This window comes from Bombus impatiens, unplaced genomic scaffold (assembly GCF_000188095.3).
Source record: "Bombus impatiens unplaced genomic scaffold, BIMP_2.2 scf_0637, whole genome shotgun sequence".
Classification (NCBI taxonomy): Eukaryota; Metazoa; Arthropoda; class Insecta; order Hymenoptera; family Apidae; genus Bombus; species Bombus impatiens.
In genome coordinates this window covers 1015940-1034003 of record NT_177056.1, presented here as the reverse complement: position 1 = coordinate 1034003, position 18064 = coordinate 1015940, and the positions used below count along the sequence as shown (strand labels likewise).

General features: G+C 41.5%; 1 protein-coding gene across 5 annotated transcripts in view; it reads right to left on the bottom strand.

Annotated features, from left to right (window-relative positions):
* LOC100746746 overlaps positions 1-18064 on the bottom strand; it is a 317300-nt gene that overhangs the window by 172423 nt on the left and 126813 nt on the right. For all 5 annotated transcript variants that reach the window (XM_012389182.3, XM_033322390.1, XM_024369668.2 and 2 more), the window contains one exon: positions 17919-18001. The gene's annotated coding sequence lies outside the window, so the exon portion shown is untranslated. The remainder of the gene's footprint in view (positions 1-17918; positions 18002-18064) is intronic.

Sequence of the window (18064 nt, the reverse complement as noted above, 5' to 3'; positions counted from 1 at the left end):
AGAGAGAAAGAGAGAGAGAGAGAGAGAGAGAGAGAGAGAGAGAGAGAGAAAGAAAGGGAGTGAGAGAGAGAGAGAGAGAGAGAGAGAGAGAGTGAGAGAGAGAGAGAGAGAGAGAGAGAGGGAGGGAGAGGGAGAGAGTTTCGCGCGCGGTTCCACGTTCGAATCCGCGCCGATACGCGTCCGTCACGCGGAGGAATCCGCTTCTGAGCGAGCAGACCAAGGGGGTGAGACGAAAATGTCTGAGGGGCGAGGCTCGTAACGCGACCCCGTGTCGCTTCAGCCAGTGTCAATTCCATGGTGTGTGTCTACGTACGCAAGCGATGACACCTAACCCTGTTGTCTATGGTGCTGCCTCTTGTTCGGGAGGGTTTGATGGACGGGTTCGATCGGATGAATACGTGATTTAGTTCTTTCTTTTCTTCATTTTGTTGTTTTATGGCATACTGACAATTAGGGGGTTGAATAATTATTACAAAATATGTTTCTTTCGTTTGTTTCATGGACTGTTGAGAATTAGGGGGCTAAGTAATTATCGTGCAGTTGAATAGGATGAAGTTATAAAAGCAATTGTGAAAGAAGCTACGAATTATCTTTCAATGAAAAATATAGCGGAAACTGGCAATGAAGAGAATTGGGAGATACTTCATTTCCTTCTTTCTTCTTACGATTTTGTTGGTTTATAGAGTGCCGGGGTTAAAGCTATAACAATCTATAAGATGTATAAAAGCGTTTACTTGATACACAAATACACAAAATCTCCAGCTCTTGTTCCACACAATAAACTCTCATCAACGAAGAAATAAATTCTGACCAAATTCTTGACAACGTGATTCCCTTTGTCTCGCGCCTGCATCAAGATCGATATGGGGGCTCTGCTAGAAAAATTAGGATTACGTCCAAGGTCAGGCAGCAAGAATCCCTCACCAGGGATCATTCCCAAGGGGTTAGGGTGGTCGGGAGGGCTGGAACGAGGGCAATGGATACAAGGACCCGGTAAGTGTTGTCTGGTCGATCACTTCCGTCCTTTCGACGAAGCGTGACCAGTTGCTTGGCAACCACCGGCCACCCTAACGTTACTTTCACACCGAGACAGCAGGGAGCTTAATGGATACATATTGATAACATTTATGAGCCTTCCAGCTTCGCACTACAGCTCTATCGGTTCTTCTTCAGTGGGATAGAACGATTGTTTTGAATAAGAAAGATTCAAATACAAGAACCAAAATAACCAATACCAGATTGGCCACACCAAACCGATGATATCGGTTTAATTGGAAATCGATCTGGTAATCTGTGTTCTTTGGTAGATCAAAGAGGTCCTTCTTAGACGTTCAAAGGTTTGGATAATTGAGAAAAGCGTACTAGTCGTGATATTTATTTACGAGCGAGCATACGTATAGCAAACTTGCATTCATCACCAACCATAGCTTAACTGATTCAATGACGTATCGTCGTGCGAACGTTTTCGGAGTCGGCCGCGTAAAAATAACCTTTATTACGTTATGTAATCATTTAGTAAAAGCAATTCCGCTAAAAGCCTGGGGTAGCCTCCGTCGTCTGCTTTTGCATAACCACGACACAGCTCGACGTCCCCTCCCTTCATCATTCTCCTTCTCCATTCCCTTCCTTTGGTTTAGCAGCAATTACTGTCTCTCTGTTTTTCGAGTCTTACGCTCAAGATAATAAGCGTTACGGCAGCGGCCAAAAGGAACTTCTTAATCTTACGACGGCAGTCTTGGCTGTAGATTTCAAATTGAAAGTTTACAAGGGACCCGTACCCACCTTTTTGCCCCGTGGACACGTTTCGAATTAACTTAATTAACTCCGGACGACGCTGAAAACTAGCGTCGCAAGATAGAGGGACAGCGGTTAAGATAGGTTGGGTTACAAAACGGGAAAGACAGGTCTTTGGAACTATTCACGCGTTCAACACGCTTTTGCAATTGTTTCACAGTCGGAGATTAACTGGTGCCCGTTTCTCATCGGTGACTGGGTCGTTTGTTAGCCCCCAGCCAGAGTGGCGAGCGGATCTGTTACGAGAGAAGCTGATGGATCCTCTCTAAACGATACTCGGCTCTGGATTCTAAACTTTTTGAAAGCGGCTGGCACTGCCAGTTAAGTGGTAGTCTTTGTTTTGCAATAACATATTTCGTGTCTTTGAACTTTGGTCTGAAATTCAGATTTCCTATTTGGTCCGTTTCTGTTGATATCTGATGAACCAATTAGGCTTCCAACAGGAATGTATATTCCCATGTAGATTCAAGAATGCTTAACAGTATATTTTTTTTCAAGAAAAATTAGAAAAAAAAGAACAATTAGTGACAAATTTAAGAAGTTTTCTAGCATCTTCGAAGGGTATCAGGTGATCGATAGCCAGTTTTACAAACAATTGTCTCGTAACGTAATACTTCTGCTTATGGCCAGTTAGTACACATAGTGTACATAAATTTTATCAGACGCAACAATCCTTATGGATAACGACGGCGAGAATTCGCGTCATCCATGAGTTTCAGAGTCAACAAGTTCAAAGTCCAACAGGGAACAATCCAAAGGTTGCCGCCATTCTCGGGTCCGAGTAACTCTAATATCGCGCAAGTTCGAAAATTACAGAAGTTCCGCAAGTTCGAGTACTTCATTCAGAAGCTCAAGAAATTCCGAAGGTTTTACCGTAGCCGTGAATCTTAAACTACCCTGATCTTACCTCCTACGAACTTTATAGAGAACTCAGCTTACAAATAACCGTGGAATATTGTCTCAAAACGCTTCAATCGGATCTATCTCGTCACAGTTACTGTTGGACACATTGTAACAACGGATGCACAGCTTACAATCAACACCGTACACTCGATTCGAATAGTTTTCTTCTTTCTTTGATTCGACCAGATGGATTTTAATCGTATTCGTAAAAGTGTGATCGTAAAAGCGACAGTCTATAGTCTGACTAGCTGTCATCCACTCTAGAAATCCAAAGTCTACCAATCACACTTCGTATATCTTTAAAAGAGTACGCTTTAAAAGAGTAGTCAGAAATCTAAAACTAAATGACCAAAGAGTGACGCTCTAAAGTCTAGCCGGATCTTCGTAATCAATGTTTCAGATACCACGGTTAGAAATAAAGTGGCAGACCAGGCAGGCAGCTGGTCAATGACACGGATGGGGTACTGCCGTTGCAGCGTAAACACAAATAACACGATTATTAATTCAGCAGCGGACTGGAGCACACGTTACGCGTCGTTTGCGTGGTCATTAGGCACACAACGAGTGCGGATCGATCGAGCCACTCTACGTGTATACTAGCCGCAATTACTCCACCGTTATATTAGCTACTCTGTCCTGATAGATTACCGGACAAACCAGCAAGTCGATCCCTTCAAGATTCGATAATGATTTATGGCCATTCAATCTTCTTCCTCTCTTTCCCTTCCTTGGGTTCATTCTTCGGTCTCCTCTGAGGCGTGACTTTGTTGGCTGTCATGGACGCGATATATGTCCGTGTCATTTTCGATGCTTCACGATAACCGTTCGCAATCAGGATAAAGTGCGTGATGTCTCTGGGGCTAGAAGTTGCACTGTGATGCTTTTTGGGGTTGCCTTCTGAGCGAATCTTCGTGTCGTGATTGATGTGGGAAGCAACAGATGTAGTTTGCGATAGTTTTGCAGAATTCCGTTTAACGAGGATTAGGTATTTGTCAGGGCTGCATCAAATGATGCACGAGATTGCGAATGGATTCAATTTTGATAAAATGTGGTGCGCTGCTCTAACATCCAACTAAGTGAAATAAATTCTACTGGAAAAAGTTCGTCGTTTGCAAATTCCACCAACTGTCAAAGTAGTCCGGCGAAAGATAAAGCTGCACGATCCATCCTAGCTAGTTATACTCGAAAATGGTTACTGGTCAGGTGTTTACGGATACTGAACTAGTTTCATGAAAAATCGAACCTGGCCGTACGCGAAACGCGGGAGAACAGCGTAAGAAACCGGTCTATTTCCTGGTGGCCCACTTCACGTGCAAGGAACCCATTTTCGAAAGTGACTAATCCATAAAAATGCATTTCTCTCGGCACAAAGGATGGATGCCCTGGTATTCATACTTGCATCAGCGACGTCAAAAAGATTAATGCCCCGCTCGCGGTGAGGATAGCGCCGTTTTTTTTTTTCTTCCTTTTCCGCCCTCTTCTCTCTTCTAGCTCCTTTATTTTTTTTAATGTAAAGGATAGGAGAAAACTGGCATCCAGAAAAAAAGCACTCTCCACCGCCAAGAAATTACATTCTCGTCTCTCGTTCTCGCGGATTTCTTCTTCGTTTGCATAAAAATCTTGATAACAAAATATTGTAACCCGTATTTTCTGCCTGTACGTACAATCTTGCTAGTCCTCTTCCCGTGTTTTCAGACGGCGAGACTGAAAAACAGCGATGAGCTGAAGCACGTCGCAAATACAAGAACAGAATATAACAGTCGAGCTATAATTTTCAAACTACAGCGAAACTTCATTATATCTTATAAACAGTTGAGCATTCTGACGCGTCTATGAAAAATTTCAAATACACAGAATGAACATAATACATGAACAATATGTATATAAAATAACCAGAGTACCATACTATTTATTCCTGATATGTATTATATCGGTATTCTATTAGTAATACGTAATAGATATCTTTTAATTATATTCGTCAAAATGCGTAAATATCCGCGATATACCGACTAATATTCGAACTCTATCAAGTAAATCTTAGATACTGGATTTGACTCGGAGTTACAAGTGGATAATGCACATGATCCCATCGCTATGAAAAAAGGCTGGTTCTTTCTGCCTCTTCCTCTGAGGCGAGAAATTTCGCTGCGAGCCTTGATGGATGTTTCAGGGGATATTTCCATGGACCACGTTTAAATTTCTCATCTGCGAAGGGACTAATGTCAAAATGTGTTTCAGCTGACGAAGGTAGGGCTTTTTTCGAGGAGAAATCGCCAGACCGAGGACAGAAATTAAGATTTCTGCCCGTCTCTTTCGCAAATTATATTTCAGAACTTGCCTCCCTGTACCCTTACGGCGAAAAATTATCGATATTGTGTTATTCATAATTTTAGAAGAAATTCTTCTCGTAAAATAGAGTTTTAAGTAGTGTAGACTCCTATAAACTAAAAGTTGAAAGATTTGAGATTGCGTGTTTGAATATTAAAAGCTTCAAATTTCGACGATGATCGAAAAGGAATATAAACCATGCCAAAAGAGCCCAGAAAGTATCAACTTTAACCAAATGTACAAACTAAACTAACTTTCTTTCTATCAGATTATTCGCAAACTAAAATTCCAAGTAGTACAGGTCCTTGATAAATCCACCGCAATAAAAGCTCAGAGAATAAACATTTGCAGTTTGAACGTTGAAAACTTCAACTGTTGACGATAATTCATAGAAAAAAGATAAAAATTACGTCAAAGATAAGTAGGGAAGATATCGAGTTTCAGCAAATTTAGCCCGTGAACTAACATTTCAAGTAGTATAGATCAATAGCCATTGATCAGCCAACGCCGAAAAACGAAGGAAACCTTTATATTTCCCGTGGATATTTAAATTTCCCAGAGTCTGCAGAAACATTCTGCTCATTATGAATATTTATCTCGGCGATAGCGGAAATATAGGGTCGCTTTCTCATCACTGAAGGGGGATCATTGTCATCCTCTCAAAGTTAACAGCGAATAACAGAGAGAAAGAGAAAGAGAGAGAGAACGGCGGATCGCTTTTCAGAGGAAATTGCGTGCCGTTTTTCAGCGGAGCCCTTATGAAATTTAAAAAACACCTTTCGTTCGTTATGCACTGAACAAGCTCGACACAGTCGGCACTCTCAAAAATATGCGATGACCTCTCTCACTCTCTCTCCCTCCCTCTCACTCTCTTACTCTCATGAATATTTAAAATGGATATTAAAGGCGCACAATCACCGCGACTCCGACCACCTCCAGTCTCGAATTTCGAGACAATCGATCTCGAAAGTTCCCTATTCGTTAGCTGTACGAAACGAAGAGCATTTCTGTAAGCCGACGGAAAAAAGAGTCTCGAAAGCTCCGAGAGGTAGGCTAATGTCTTCGCACGACGAATTTTTCGAGCAAATAGGAAGAAAGTGAGGTAGAAAAATATAATCGTATCGTTCAATTTTGTTAATTTTATTATCGTTTCTATCGGAAGTTCATTGGTTCCTGATATTAAAAAAAGAAGAATAGCAGAACGCAGACTCGCTATTAGGATATCGATTTCAGAGGGTGTGACATAAAACAGTAGACCGGTCGGAATGGAATTTCGGCACTGGTTACACGTCAGGACGACGCGCGGACGTGTCAAAAACGTGGACAAGGAACAAACGCGTGGAACGAAGATTTGCTTTTAAGCCTGACGCGCATGGAACGCGTGGTTCGTCGCATTAGACATTAGTCAGCCGTGTTTATTCTGCCTCTAGAACTTGTTCGCGCTGTTGCAGCAGTGGTACGCCGACGTGGCCTAAAATTAGATTTCATAGGGACAATGGACCTCTCTCTGTACAGTACCTGTCAGTCACTGCACGACAAATGACCTCACGAGATCTGGAGCAACGATACGTCGAAGAAGCGCTCTTCGTTGGAAGCTGTTACGTACAATCGGTTCTTAAAGACGCTATGGTCTTTCGAAGAATTGGGATTGTGCGAATAATATGCAAAGAACATTCTGAGTATCGTTTAATATGTGCTTAGAACGTAAGTAAAAATTAAACGAGTTTCGAATCTAGCAATAGAAGAAGATAAAAAGAATTGCTTCTGAAGAACAGATAAAGTTCGTCAGCTCTCGACACTGAATTACGGGATAGACTGTAAGACAAGAAGTTAATTATCCATTAACCTACCTTTTCCGAATTTAAATTCAATTAAAAATAACTCCCAACAGTCGGAATCTCCGAATCTCGTTTAGAGATCTACTTAAACTCGTCCAAAAAGTTCAACGTAGATCTGATCTACTCGAATCTACAAGATTTAGGTAAATCTGGATCCACTTAAACTCTTCGGAAAACACGAGAAACTGCACAGGAACCAACAATTTTGGCGAAATTGTCAGGTCGATAACAATATGCAAAATGCTTCTTCTTGCAAAATAAAATAAATAGTTTCGCATAATAAAACATTTCTACTTTACATGGTAAATATATCAGCATATAAAATCATTGGGAACTTCCTCAACAATTCGATAATTAATTTCCATCACGAAATCCATTGTCCGTGACAATTCACTGCATCAATCATCAACTCCTTTTAACCTGTTTCCACCTCGCCGGGACACTTTCTTCGTCTCTTCTCACAAAACATCCGTGGAAACTCCAGATATCCATCATGCTCTTCGCTTTTCTTTCTTGGCGGAAAAAGGTGAGCCATTAAAGGCTCTGGGTGACGATCTGTCGCGAGAAACGGTAACGATGCGTGGCTGATTCATAATCGTAGAAAGAAACGTGGAAGAAACGCGAACTAACAGCCGAAGAAACGTAACGCGTTCAGCCGGGATGGCCTGGCCCCTTGAAAACGCAACCCGGCTACACGAGTGCTCGTAAAAAACTTCCCCTTGAATCATCCTGGCCGCAGTTTCGCAACAACTCTCGTTACGATGTCACCCCTGTACTAAAGTGGAGACCGTCTGCTCGAGCCAGCAGACATTCTCCTTGTTATTACCACGAGGAGGTAAAAATAACGCGGGTCAGCTTCTTTCAAGCTCGTATCCCGGCTGATGCGAGTATTTGCCTCTTGTCAAGGGATTTCGCCGTTTCCGGCATTAATTTGGGAAAACGCTACCGGACGATTAAAGACGCTGATAACGGACTCGAAAAATGACATTTAATTATTCGTGACGACCGAAAGAGATTTTTACACGCTTTGGCCGTGTGCAGAATCAAAATTTAAGTTGGACATTGTACTAGGGTTAGTTTCAAGGAACGTTAAACGACGATTAGAGACACGAAAAGGGGAAATTACGTACGAAACTATACATCGAATGTACAATATTGACAATAAAAATATATATCACCTTATAGCAGAAAGGGTGGCAAGATAAGAAGCGTAGAAACCATTGTTCTATCACATTCCCACGCATAACTAAAATTCTATTGTCTGCAGCATTCCCACGCGATCTTAACCAAACCTCCAGGGTATTCAAATCTCAACCACTTTACTTGTCTCAGAAAAATCCACTGAAATCCCACTAAAATCCACCCGGGACAACCTGTACACATCAGAAACTCGAACCACTGGTCCAGCGCACCTGGGGACCGATCAGAAGGATCGATAACGAAGGCCTACAGGGCTGCAAGCGTCCAGCTCGTAAACGTCTGGAACCACGAATGCTCCTGATTCACGAGCTCGACAGAGGATCGGTACACGCTAGGCCAGGGCGACGTGTCGGTGGCTTGGAGCGGTTGCAAATTGAAGAAAGCAATATCAGGGGCCGGCTTTAATACCTCTCAGTCAGCCATCCTGGGAGGAACCCTCGCGGCCCGGTTAATCCGGAGTCAGCTGCCGGAAAGGAATGGAAGCCATTTCGGTAGGCCGTGGCTGATATCCGCCACCTGGCAATATTTCAACGATCCAGCCAGGCTACCAAGGGATAACGGACCTACTCTTTGTCCGTGGTAATGGCGGAACCGACGATTCCGCCACCGGGCAATTAGAGACGATCTTCCAGGGGTGCTCTCTCTTTCTCTGCAGGAGGGCATCCCTGTTGCGAGAGGGATTGCGCCTGAACAGCGCATTGAATTGGCCTTGGAAAAAAGTGGTCGAAGAAGGGGAACGACTAGCTGCAGGGAGAATTAGGTGTTTCAGTCGAAGAAGTTAGGGTTTGAGGTGCAACCCTGTCTGGCGAGCGTCTGACGCTGGGTTTGGAGACTACAGTGATTGTCTCTTTCTTCGTATTTCGCATACGATGGTTTGTGAATGATTTTTAGTAAAGCGTTTTAACTTATTACACCGCCACTTTCAGATTGTCAATTTTAGACAATATTTGTAGCAATCGTACTTACCTGTGAGTACAGAATTAGAAGAGCATTTTACTTCAACATCTAGCGGCCTCTAGGGAGGTCTAATAATTTCTATGAAAACGAGATTTGTGGTTGTAGAAAGGGTATCCTGTTATAATTTTCTGAAGATACCAACTTTTTTTTAGAAGAAATTAGTCTAAAAAGGAAGCAAATAGTTTTAACTCAAAAGTTTGAATATGGAATGTAATATTTGAAAGTACAGCGAAAGTTGATTCTCGCATAACCTCAAATAGCAGATACGACATAGACAAGTAGGACTTGGAAGAAGCGATTATGCAAACGAGACTTTGAGAGAACGATTGTAACGTTGATTCAGTGTCGAACAAACAGTGGAAGGAAATTTTCAGCCGATGATCGAAATCTAAAGAACAGTTGAAGCCGTGCCAGCTGTCGAATATCGTGGCCACGCTAGCCAAGTAGTTTTATTTCTCTTCGGCACCTGCTCTCCAACTTACCAACCATTCAGTTTTTCGTCGGGACTCTAACTACTCGCTCGTTCGAAAGCCCGTCGAAAGAAATACTCTCGTCCGATACTTTCAAATCGAAACTTCTTTTCCCCAGGAATTGAAAATCTACCGTTTCTGTTTCACTACGATCGAATTTACTCGAATCGGTGCCACGCCCCACCGGTACACTCTGTTTCTTTTATTTCAAAGTTACCCTCCATTTCTTTTAAAGCTATATCCTAAACGTAAAGTCTTCCTACTATTTTTGAAACGAAAAACAGTTTCGATATATACCAAACGTATAGAATGGAAAAGAACTAAGATAAAACAAAGACTCTTGCTTAAAATACAATTAATTTTCTATTTCAGTCTACTAATTAAACCGTATCGAATCGTAAACTTTCTTTTGAAACCTTCGACAAATGACACTATGTGTCTAACATAACCTATACAACCATTGATCTACGTACACATCCAAAGACGAACGATCCAAAAAGCATAGCATCTAGTATTTTCGTTGAGTAACAACAAACGTTCGTTAACACGACAGGAACCACGAACCAAAATGTTTTCATGTTTTCCGGGGTTATGCTTCTCCAACGTTCGCATAACCTCACTCTAGCCTCTCTGCCTCGTAGCTGATTCGCTATGTTCGATGCAACGCGACAAAACATCTCGCGAGGAGAGGAACGGCTAGGGGCACGGAGACAGCTTATTTACCCTCTAAGAGGCGAAGAACGAGAGCTGAAAGAGAAAGATGCCGGGAGCAAAGTTTTAATTGTAAGGCCGTCCTTCCACCACTTCCTTGGTCCAAGGGATTCCGAGACTACTTTGACGCAGGACGAATGGTATTTGATTAAAGGAAGCGGAGGAATACCGATGATATTAAAATTTAATTGGCGTCGAGTCGAGCGGACGAAATACAAATTCGGGCGCCCGGCCTTTGTTCGAATTTACTCCTTCCAGCAGCGCCCTTTGTTCCGATCTGATGCCTCCTGCTTTCAGTTTTCCGTCTCTCGCAGGGAGATTTCTTATTTTGCTTCTACGGGAAAAGGATTTCGCCATGACCTGTATTGTGTCTAAGATTAATTATCCAAGTTAATTCACAGACATCATCGATGAACATATTACGTGTGCTGTACGAAATGTTTTGAAATTCTATTAGCACTGCGAAAAAAGAAATCACCAACTAATCTATTAATAGAGAAATACCGAAGAAGTAGTGAAAATTTTTAACAATATTTTCTTCAAGAGAAATAAAACGATTATAAAGGTATCAATAATAGAAGAATGTAAATAAGTTGGAAAGTGCAGCTATATTAATCTATATTAATAGGAAGGAATATTAATAAAGAAATATCGAAAAAATACCAAGTATCTCGGAAAATATTTTTTCGAAGGAAGAATGAAAGGAAGTAATTCGCGATGGACAACGGTTGCACCGAACGAACTGAGTGAAAAGCACTCGATAACAGGGATATCCAGAATTCCGGAAGCGGAGGTTGGCTTCGACGGAAGGAAAGCTCGTGTCATCCTTGTCCCTCTTCCCATCGGAACGTCGTTCTTTGGCCCCTCTATTGCTTTCACAGCGAAATTTCCCACGTGCTTGATCACGTCTCAGATTTCGTTGCGTCGTTATCATTTTCTCGATATTTTTTCTCGTTCTTTTCTGCTCTCTCCCGTTCTCCGTTCCCTGGCTTTCCTTTTTTTCTACCCTCGTCTCCTTTGCCATAGGGGAGGATTCAGAATGTCAGCAATGTTCGACGAAAGTGGACGCTCGGTGCGTGTGTTATTGGATACCTTCTAGGATACCTTTTTCACGACGAGCTGCAGTGTCGAGGAATAAATTGATTGAAATTCTTCTGCCCCTGTGAAATATCCTGGCGACGTCTTTTATTTAAAAATTTGCTAGTTCCCCAGAGAAATATGGAGGATTCTCTTGTTCTTGTTGGAATCCGGTTTACGAAACCAACAGAGGACATAGACAAGTGACTTGCAGAAGAATGACTATGTGTTGACAACGATTATTTAGGAAACATTGTTTAACGAATACAGAAAAAAATCAGAACGAGTTATATCTTTAATTTTTTACGGAAGAAGGATTAAAAAATTGAATAGGTTATTTCACGTGTCATGAAAATTGTCTGTTTATTTGGTTTTCAAGTTTATATCCAAGATAAATGCATCGAGTGTGTTGAAGAGCAGAAACTTCAACGTCCAAAATGCTCCAAACCACGTCAAAGACACGTCAATCCATCTAATCCCGCCACTGATCCACTCACCAAGATTGAATCTCTCAAGTTCTCAAAGACCCACATCCGAATCAATGTTCCGTTCATATGTATACCTTGGCGAATAAAACCTACCCTTATTCGCATAATTACATCCCTTTACTGCTCAACTATTGCTTAAAGATCGTTGAAATTTAACAAAGAGTTTATTCAATTTTATTTTTAATACGGTCAAATAAAATTAGCTCGCTGTGTTTCACGTTTACGTTTATCTTAACTTTTATACCGGCGCCGAAAATATACGGCAATCAACCCTGTATTCTACCCTTTAGTCCACGTCAGACTCTAAGTACGAAGCGTATTAATATTTCAAGAAGTTTTATTATATTTACACCAGGAAATAAACAAACGATTAAAAGAAATATGGAAATAGGTATGTAGGTAGTCAGTTACGCTAAAGTTAACCAATAAAACCAAAGTTTCCACCCTCGTTCCCATAATTTCAATCTCCTTCCCTCGTCCACTACTTCTATAACGAAATTTACGTTATGCCTGGTCACGTTTCGGAGACACATTGCCATGATTCCCGTGTCTCCAGTCCCTCCCCTTTCCCCTACGCCACGACTTCACTCACCCCTCGCTTTAAGAGGAGTCACTCTCATCAACGACGAGCCCTCGAACCGAGAGATGCGCCTCAGCGGCCACGTAGCTCTGTTTCATCCCCTCCACCATTCAGCGAGTACATTATGCAACGAGGGTGCTTGTCGAGGCAAGGGTGCTTTCCGGTAAAACACGACCAGGGGTGTCTAAGGTCGAGCCAATCGCCGACTCGAAAACATTTCTTGGCCGTCGAGCAACGTTAGAGCCCGTTAAAAGTTAGATTAGTCTAAGTAGCTCGAAAGCCCTAATGACTAAACGACAAAAAGAAAAACGGGCATTCGAGAGGGTGAGAAGAGGACTAGGAACCAGGCTAAGTAGTTCTTTGCCATGATTTGGGTCACAACCCCTGACCTAGCCGAGGTTTTGTTCCCTCAGTGTACGCGGGGTCGAGGAAATAACGTTTTCAGCGTGAAAATTAGGCTGGTTGAATGGGGTTCAGACAGAAGAGAAACCGATGGGTCATTGTCAACCGTGTTTTCATTGTGATCGACGTTTTTCGAGCAGGTGAATTTAATCGAGGTGTTCCGGAGGTGTGACAGTTTTCACAGGGTACGATAGTTTCAGATACTTGAGGATTTTGAAGTTCAAGGAGTAATTGTGGTTTTATTATGATTATTTGATAGATTTCGTGTTACCGGTGTTTATGGCACGTCCATTTCAGTATCGCTTTATTTGAAATAATTTTAACCAATACTCTGAATCTCACATATTTGGCAAACATGCATCCATCCGTCAGCAGATGGCAAAAATCATTCCAGACAACCTAATCAGCCGAAACGTTCCAGTTGGAATTGCCTAGTCAGCTCGAGGCACACGCGAGCAGTCGAAAGAAAGCTGTCCTGACCCTCGGCCAAGTCTGATAAGAGATAAATTACAAGACACGAGAGAACGAAACGTGGCCGTAACTCGCAACGAAATCTAGCGGCCAGCACCATAATCTACGCCAGATACGACACCACGTGGTAGTACTACGTCCCTGTCTACTCTACTCGATCCCTAGCCGTATGTGTATAAATCTACCTTGGACAAAAACGTTGCCAGGCAGACGTATCTACAGGGCGGTCAAAAAGTTCACAATCAAACTTATCGGAAGAGACAAATCTATTGAGAACGTAGATCCACCTACCATTTCCCTTTCTCAATCCCATCTAACGACGTTTCTCAGTTTTTCAATAAAACGTACAGGCACGAACAAATTTTTCATACAATAGCAGAGTTTATAGTAATTATTCTTTTAGTGCATATCGGTTTTCAAAAATACATGTTATCGTGATATCCTGTAACGACTTTAACGCAGGGTCTGGGCATTCGATCAAATTAAGAGACGCGAGTGAAAAGTGACAACAACGTTTCGTACGTGTCCCTAGATAAATGACCAGCAACTGAAATTTGATCTCAACTTCTTGAAACACCCTGTAGGTACACGTACGTAGTATTACGACTGTGTTCGCGTCTACGCTATCGAGCAATGAAGAGAAAGCCCGTCTAAGCCCCGGCTAAACACGGCAGAATGTCTATAACTCTCAGAACTCGTCCGTCTCGAATTAACCTCTCTCAATTAAGACAATGGTCCCCGGGTCCCCCGGACATCCTCTTCTCATCGAAGCGAGAATAGAGCAGCCAGAAGGGAAGGATCTCAGAGGTTCTCAGAACTAAGTGTCTCTGCAGCTCCTGGTTCTATGTATATTTATATGGAAAACTCGAGAACACGACGAGGGCGGCGAGAGGAGCGAGGAGAGACGAAGGTCTACAGAAACGGAGGAAGGATTGCTAGCATTCGGTCTGAGCTACGTGGACAGCTGCTTAGAAGAGAAATGAGAAAGTTTCCTCCCTAAGAGTGGAGAAAACGGTGTTATCTTTTGTCACTCAAGTGTTCTGATTCTGATGTTTGCTGGAAGACGAATCTCCGCTTCTCTGTTCGATAGATTTAATGTTTGGATACTTGATAGATTTCAGGAACTTCTGTGACATAGGATTTATCGTTAGGCTAATACGATCATGGATTCTGGACTTGGTGTTATGGATCGTATCAAATATATTACGAAAATAGATAAATAAAATTAAAATCCCCCTCAACCCTAATACAGTTGAAAATAACTTCGAACAAATATTCTAATAGGAATCATTCTGTTTTAAACACAGATATTTTTCAACCAATTCGTTGATAAAATTCAATTCAAGCACAATCGAAAGATCCTGTATAGATCTGTCAGATATAATGGAACAATTTTAAATTACGAATAATTCCTCGATAAGAGTCAAACAATTCTGAATTCATTCCCCGATAAAAGTCGAGTAATTGTAAATTATTTCTCCGATAAAAGTCATTCGAACGTAATCAAAGAATCCGAAAGTAGTTACCTAAGATAATCGCCTAATAAAGAAATCATTCCACGTAGTTATAAATTTAAAGCTACCAGCAGACCAAAAATACCAAGTCTGGCCGGATTCTTTATTCGTCACGAAACATGGTCACCAGTTATCGATCAGTGAGTGGAAGCAGCCGACGAACGGAACAACACCGTGTCACGGACGTACGGAGGCACTTGGAAAACGCGATACTGGAATTCAGCAGCGTCGCGATGAGAACCGGAAGGAGGAACGTCGATACTGCTGTCTCCCTTCTACATTTAGATGATCGCTTCGTCTCGAAGGAGCACTCTCGCTTTCAGTCAAGACAACCAGACTTATCGATTAATCGGCTAGATAGACGCGGCTCTCGGATTCAGAATCGGCACCAGGATTCGATCTGGTCGCGTTTATCTTGCCGCGGAGCGGATAACAGCCTCGGCAAGTTCGTCGTTCAACGGAACATCCGGCCAGGAAATGAATCGTTCCGCGAGGAAACACGACGAATGTTCCAGTGGCTGAAGGGGAACGCGGTTCCACTTTGAGGTTAGGATGGATAGAGAATTCGAGAATTTCTGGTGACTTGGGATCGTTCAATTGCGTTAGGATGCTGATTTATATTACTTTCGAAATTCGTTCGAAACACGATCCGTATCGTAGAGGCCAATCCGTAATTAAACAATCCTAGATCGAAGCAAGTAAAGATCTTGTTAATTAGAGAAAAAATTCAGTGGGTTGGTTCTTGCGAATTTCAATCGTACAATGTGATGAACGAAACTCTGATTCTTTAAACAGTCGAGTCGAAAAATGTGACGAATGAAATACTTGTTAAATTTGAATTTTCATCGAAAATATGCAATGCACGGTCGATTAATTCTCATCTCGGTATCGAAATTAAAGGCTTCATTATTACCGTAAATCATGAATTTCGACAGAGTGAAACAATTACGAAAAGCTTGGTATAAAGACGAGCAATATAAATTTCCGCGATGAAAAATGAGCCCGCACAGCAACGAGTAGAAAGCCCTTTAATAGAAAGCTCAATAGCCTGTGTGTCATGGCACCGATTTCCATATTCGATACGGACCGCGCGATTTTAAGAGCCGGCTTAAATTATTTCACATAAGCCCCCGCACCGCTATGTCCACAGCGAATTTGTCATAAGCCAATGTAAATTCGATGTAAAATCAAGATATATGTTTCGCGCTTCAGTAAATGGATCACATGATAATATCGTGATATACATGTGGTGCAAACGAAAATCCATGATGTCGAAAAGATTACAACGTCGATAAGAGTAGATTTTTTTCATCTAAATTTGTGCGACTGGCTCAAAAAAGTATTTGGACACTTACTATAGAAGAGTGTACAATTTTGGGGATTTTTAAACATCTCGATGTACAAATTCTGACGTGTAATTCATAGATTTCTAGTCGTAGATTTTAAGTTTAATTTTGATATTTACGTTTGGCATTCTCCTAGATTTTAATCTACGGATTTTGGTTTTTCTCTCTTCGCCGTACTAATTCTTAACTTTTGCATCGATTTGACATTAAGAAGGAAACTAAATTACGAAAACTGAGAAACGAGCGAACGAATGAAATATTTTGCGATGTAAATGAGCCGCCTAACTGCGTACTACGCTACTTGGTAAGACATTACCTAAACACCAAATTGCTCAAATGACGACTAACACAGCCTGCACCACCTAACAATCCTCGGTAATCTACTTTCCAATCTATCGAGAAAATTACTCGACCAACACGGCCGAGATCCCATCGAAATAGTAATCTACGTAAAAATGAATTCGTTGAAAGTCAGACTCTCTCTCTCTCTCTCTCTCTCTCTCGTTTTCTCTCTCTTTCTCTTTGCATAGCGGAAACGTTTCAGCGAAACGGAGCCAGGTTCGCGATCATTTCCGGCGTCTATTCGGTGGCTGGTACTCGGGCGCGTATGAAGAATCGTATTTAAAATTCATTTCCCCTTAACGGCCGTTTAATCAGTTCGTACCCTCGCCGCCCCCACCCTTTGTCTTTGCCATTAAATTATGTTCTTTCTCTTCTCTCCACCCATGCAAAATGGGAAATGTGCAAGGTAGCCAGAGGGTTCTAACGGGGGAGGAGTCAAAGTGTTTCTTTGAGAGAAATAAATAAACCCGGCAATGGATTCAGAAGAGAGCTATCCATTTCACGGGGGATCGAGCCTCCCTTTCTAAATCACTTTTATCTCTAATTTCGAAATAATTTCGCCGGGCGCAACCATTGTCTGTGTTGCTCCAGGCGAACGGATCTTCCTCGGGGCTAGAAAAAGTTTTAATCCGTCGCTTCGTTCAATATGGCTTCTTCTGTACTTCCGGTTGCCCGGGAATAGAGGTTACGTCAGGTTAATCTGCGCTTTCTTCGTCGCCTTATATTGGATCGCGCCGAGATAACGGACCGTTTAAGTGGAGTTTGATGAACTGAAATATTACACCTTAAATGCATGGCGTTTTTGTATCGGTGTATTTTCCATACACTACCACGTACAGGTTTCACCTGTATTTTCATGAAGTTGGAATTTTATTAAATAAATGGCGCGTTCACCGTGATGACGGTGATGTTTTATTGTTTTTTTATAGAACTAGAATTTCAGTAAATTACGTGTACGCAGTGTTTCTGCATGTATTGGCAACAGGTTTTCCCGTTTATGTTAAAAATATCTCTTAACGAGACGTATTGTGACAATTTCACAACAATCGCAGACGCTTTCCCAAATAAAATATAGAAAATACGAAATGGATTTTTCAAGCTGTTTCTCTGTTGCACGTAAGACGACATATTTTATATGCTTTTTTTTAATTTGGAGAAATTACGCATTTAGAAATGAAAATAGAAAAGAAACATTAGCATAGATGCAAAAATTAATTTTCAAATTTTAGTTATCTAATTCTTCGACGAAGGTTCCAAACTTATTTTAAGCGTAACAGTGCTTGCAAAGGGCCTGTATATGACGTTTAATAAAGAGAATCTCTTTAAATTATTATGTACGTTACAAAGAATCTTTTTAAATTATCCACATTACAGCGAATATTTCTCTTTTCAAATTATCATTTTCAAGATGTTGAACTTGACTTTATGCTACAATTTAACAAAACGTCGCGAAATATATCTAAAATGAGAATTTCATCCAAGGGAAATTTAACTCACCGCTTGTAGCACTGCACTCTAGTTTTCTCCAGATGTCGCGTCCTCCCTGAAATCACCGCATTTTACACTCAAACTGATGAACTCTGCAACATAAAAGAGTATCCAATTAAAAACCTTTTGTCCTAACAATCTTAGCATTTTTCGAA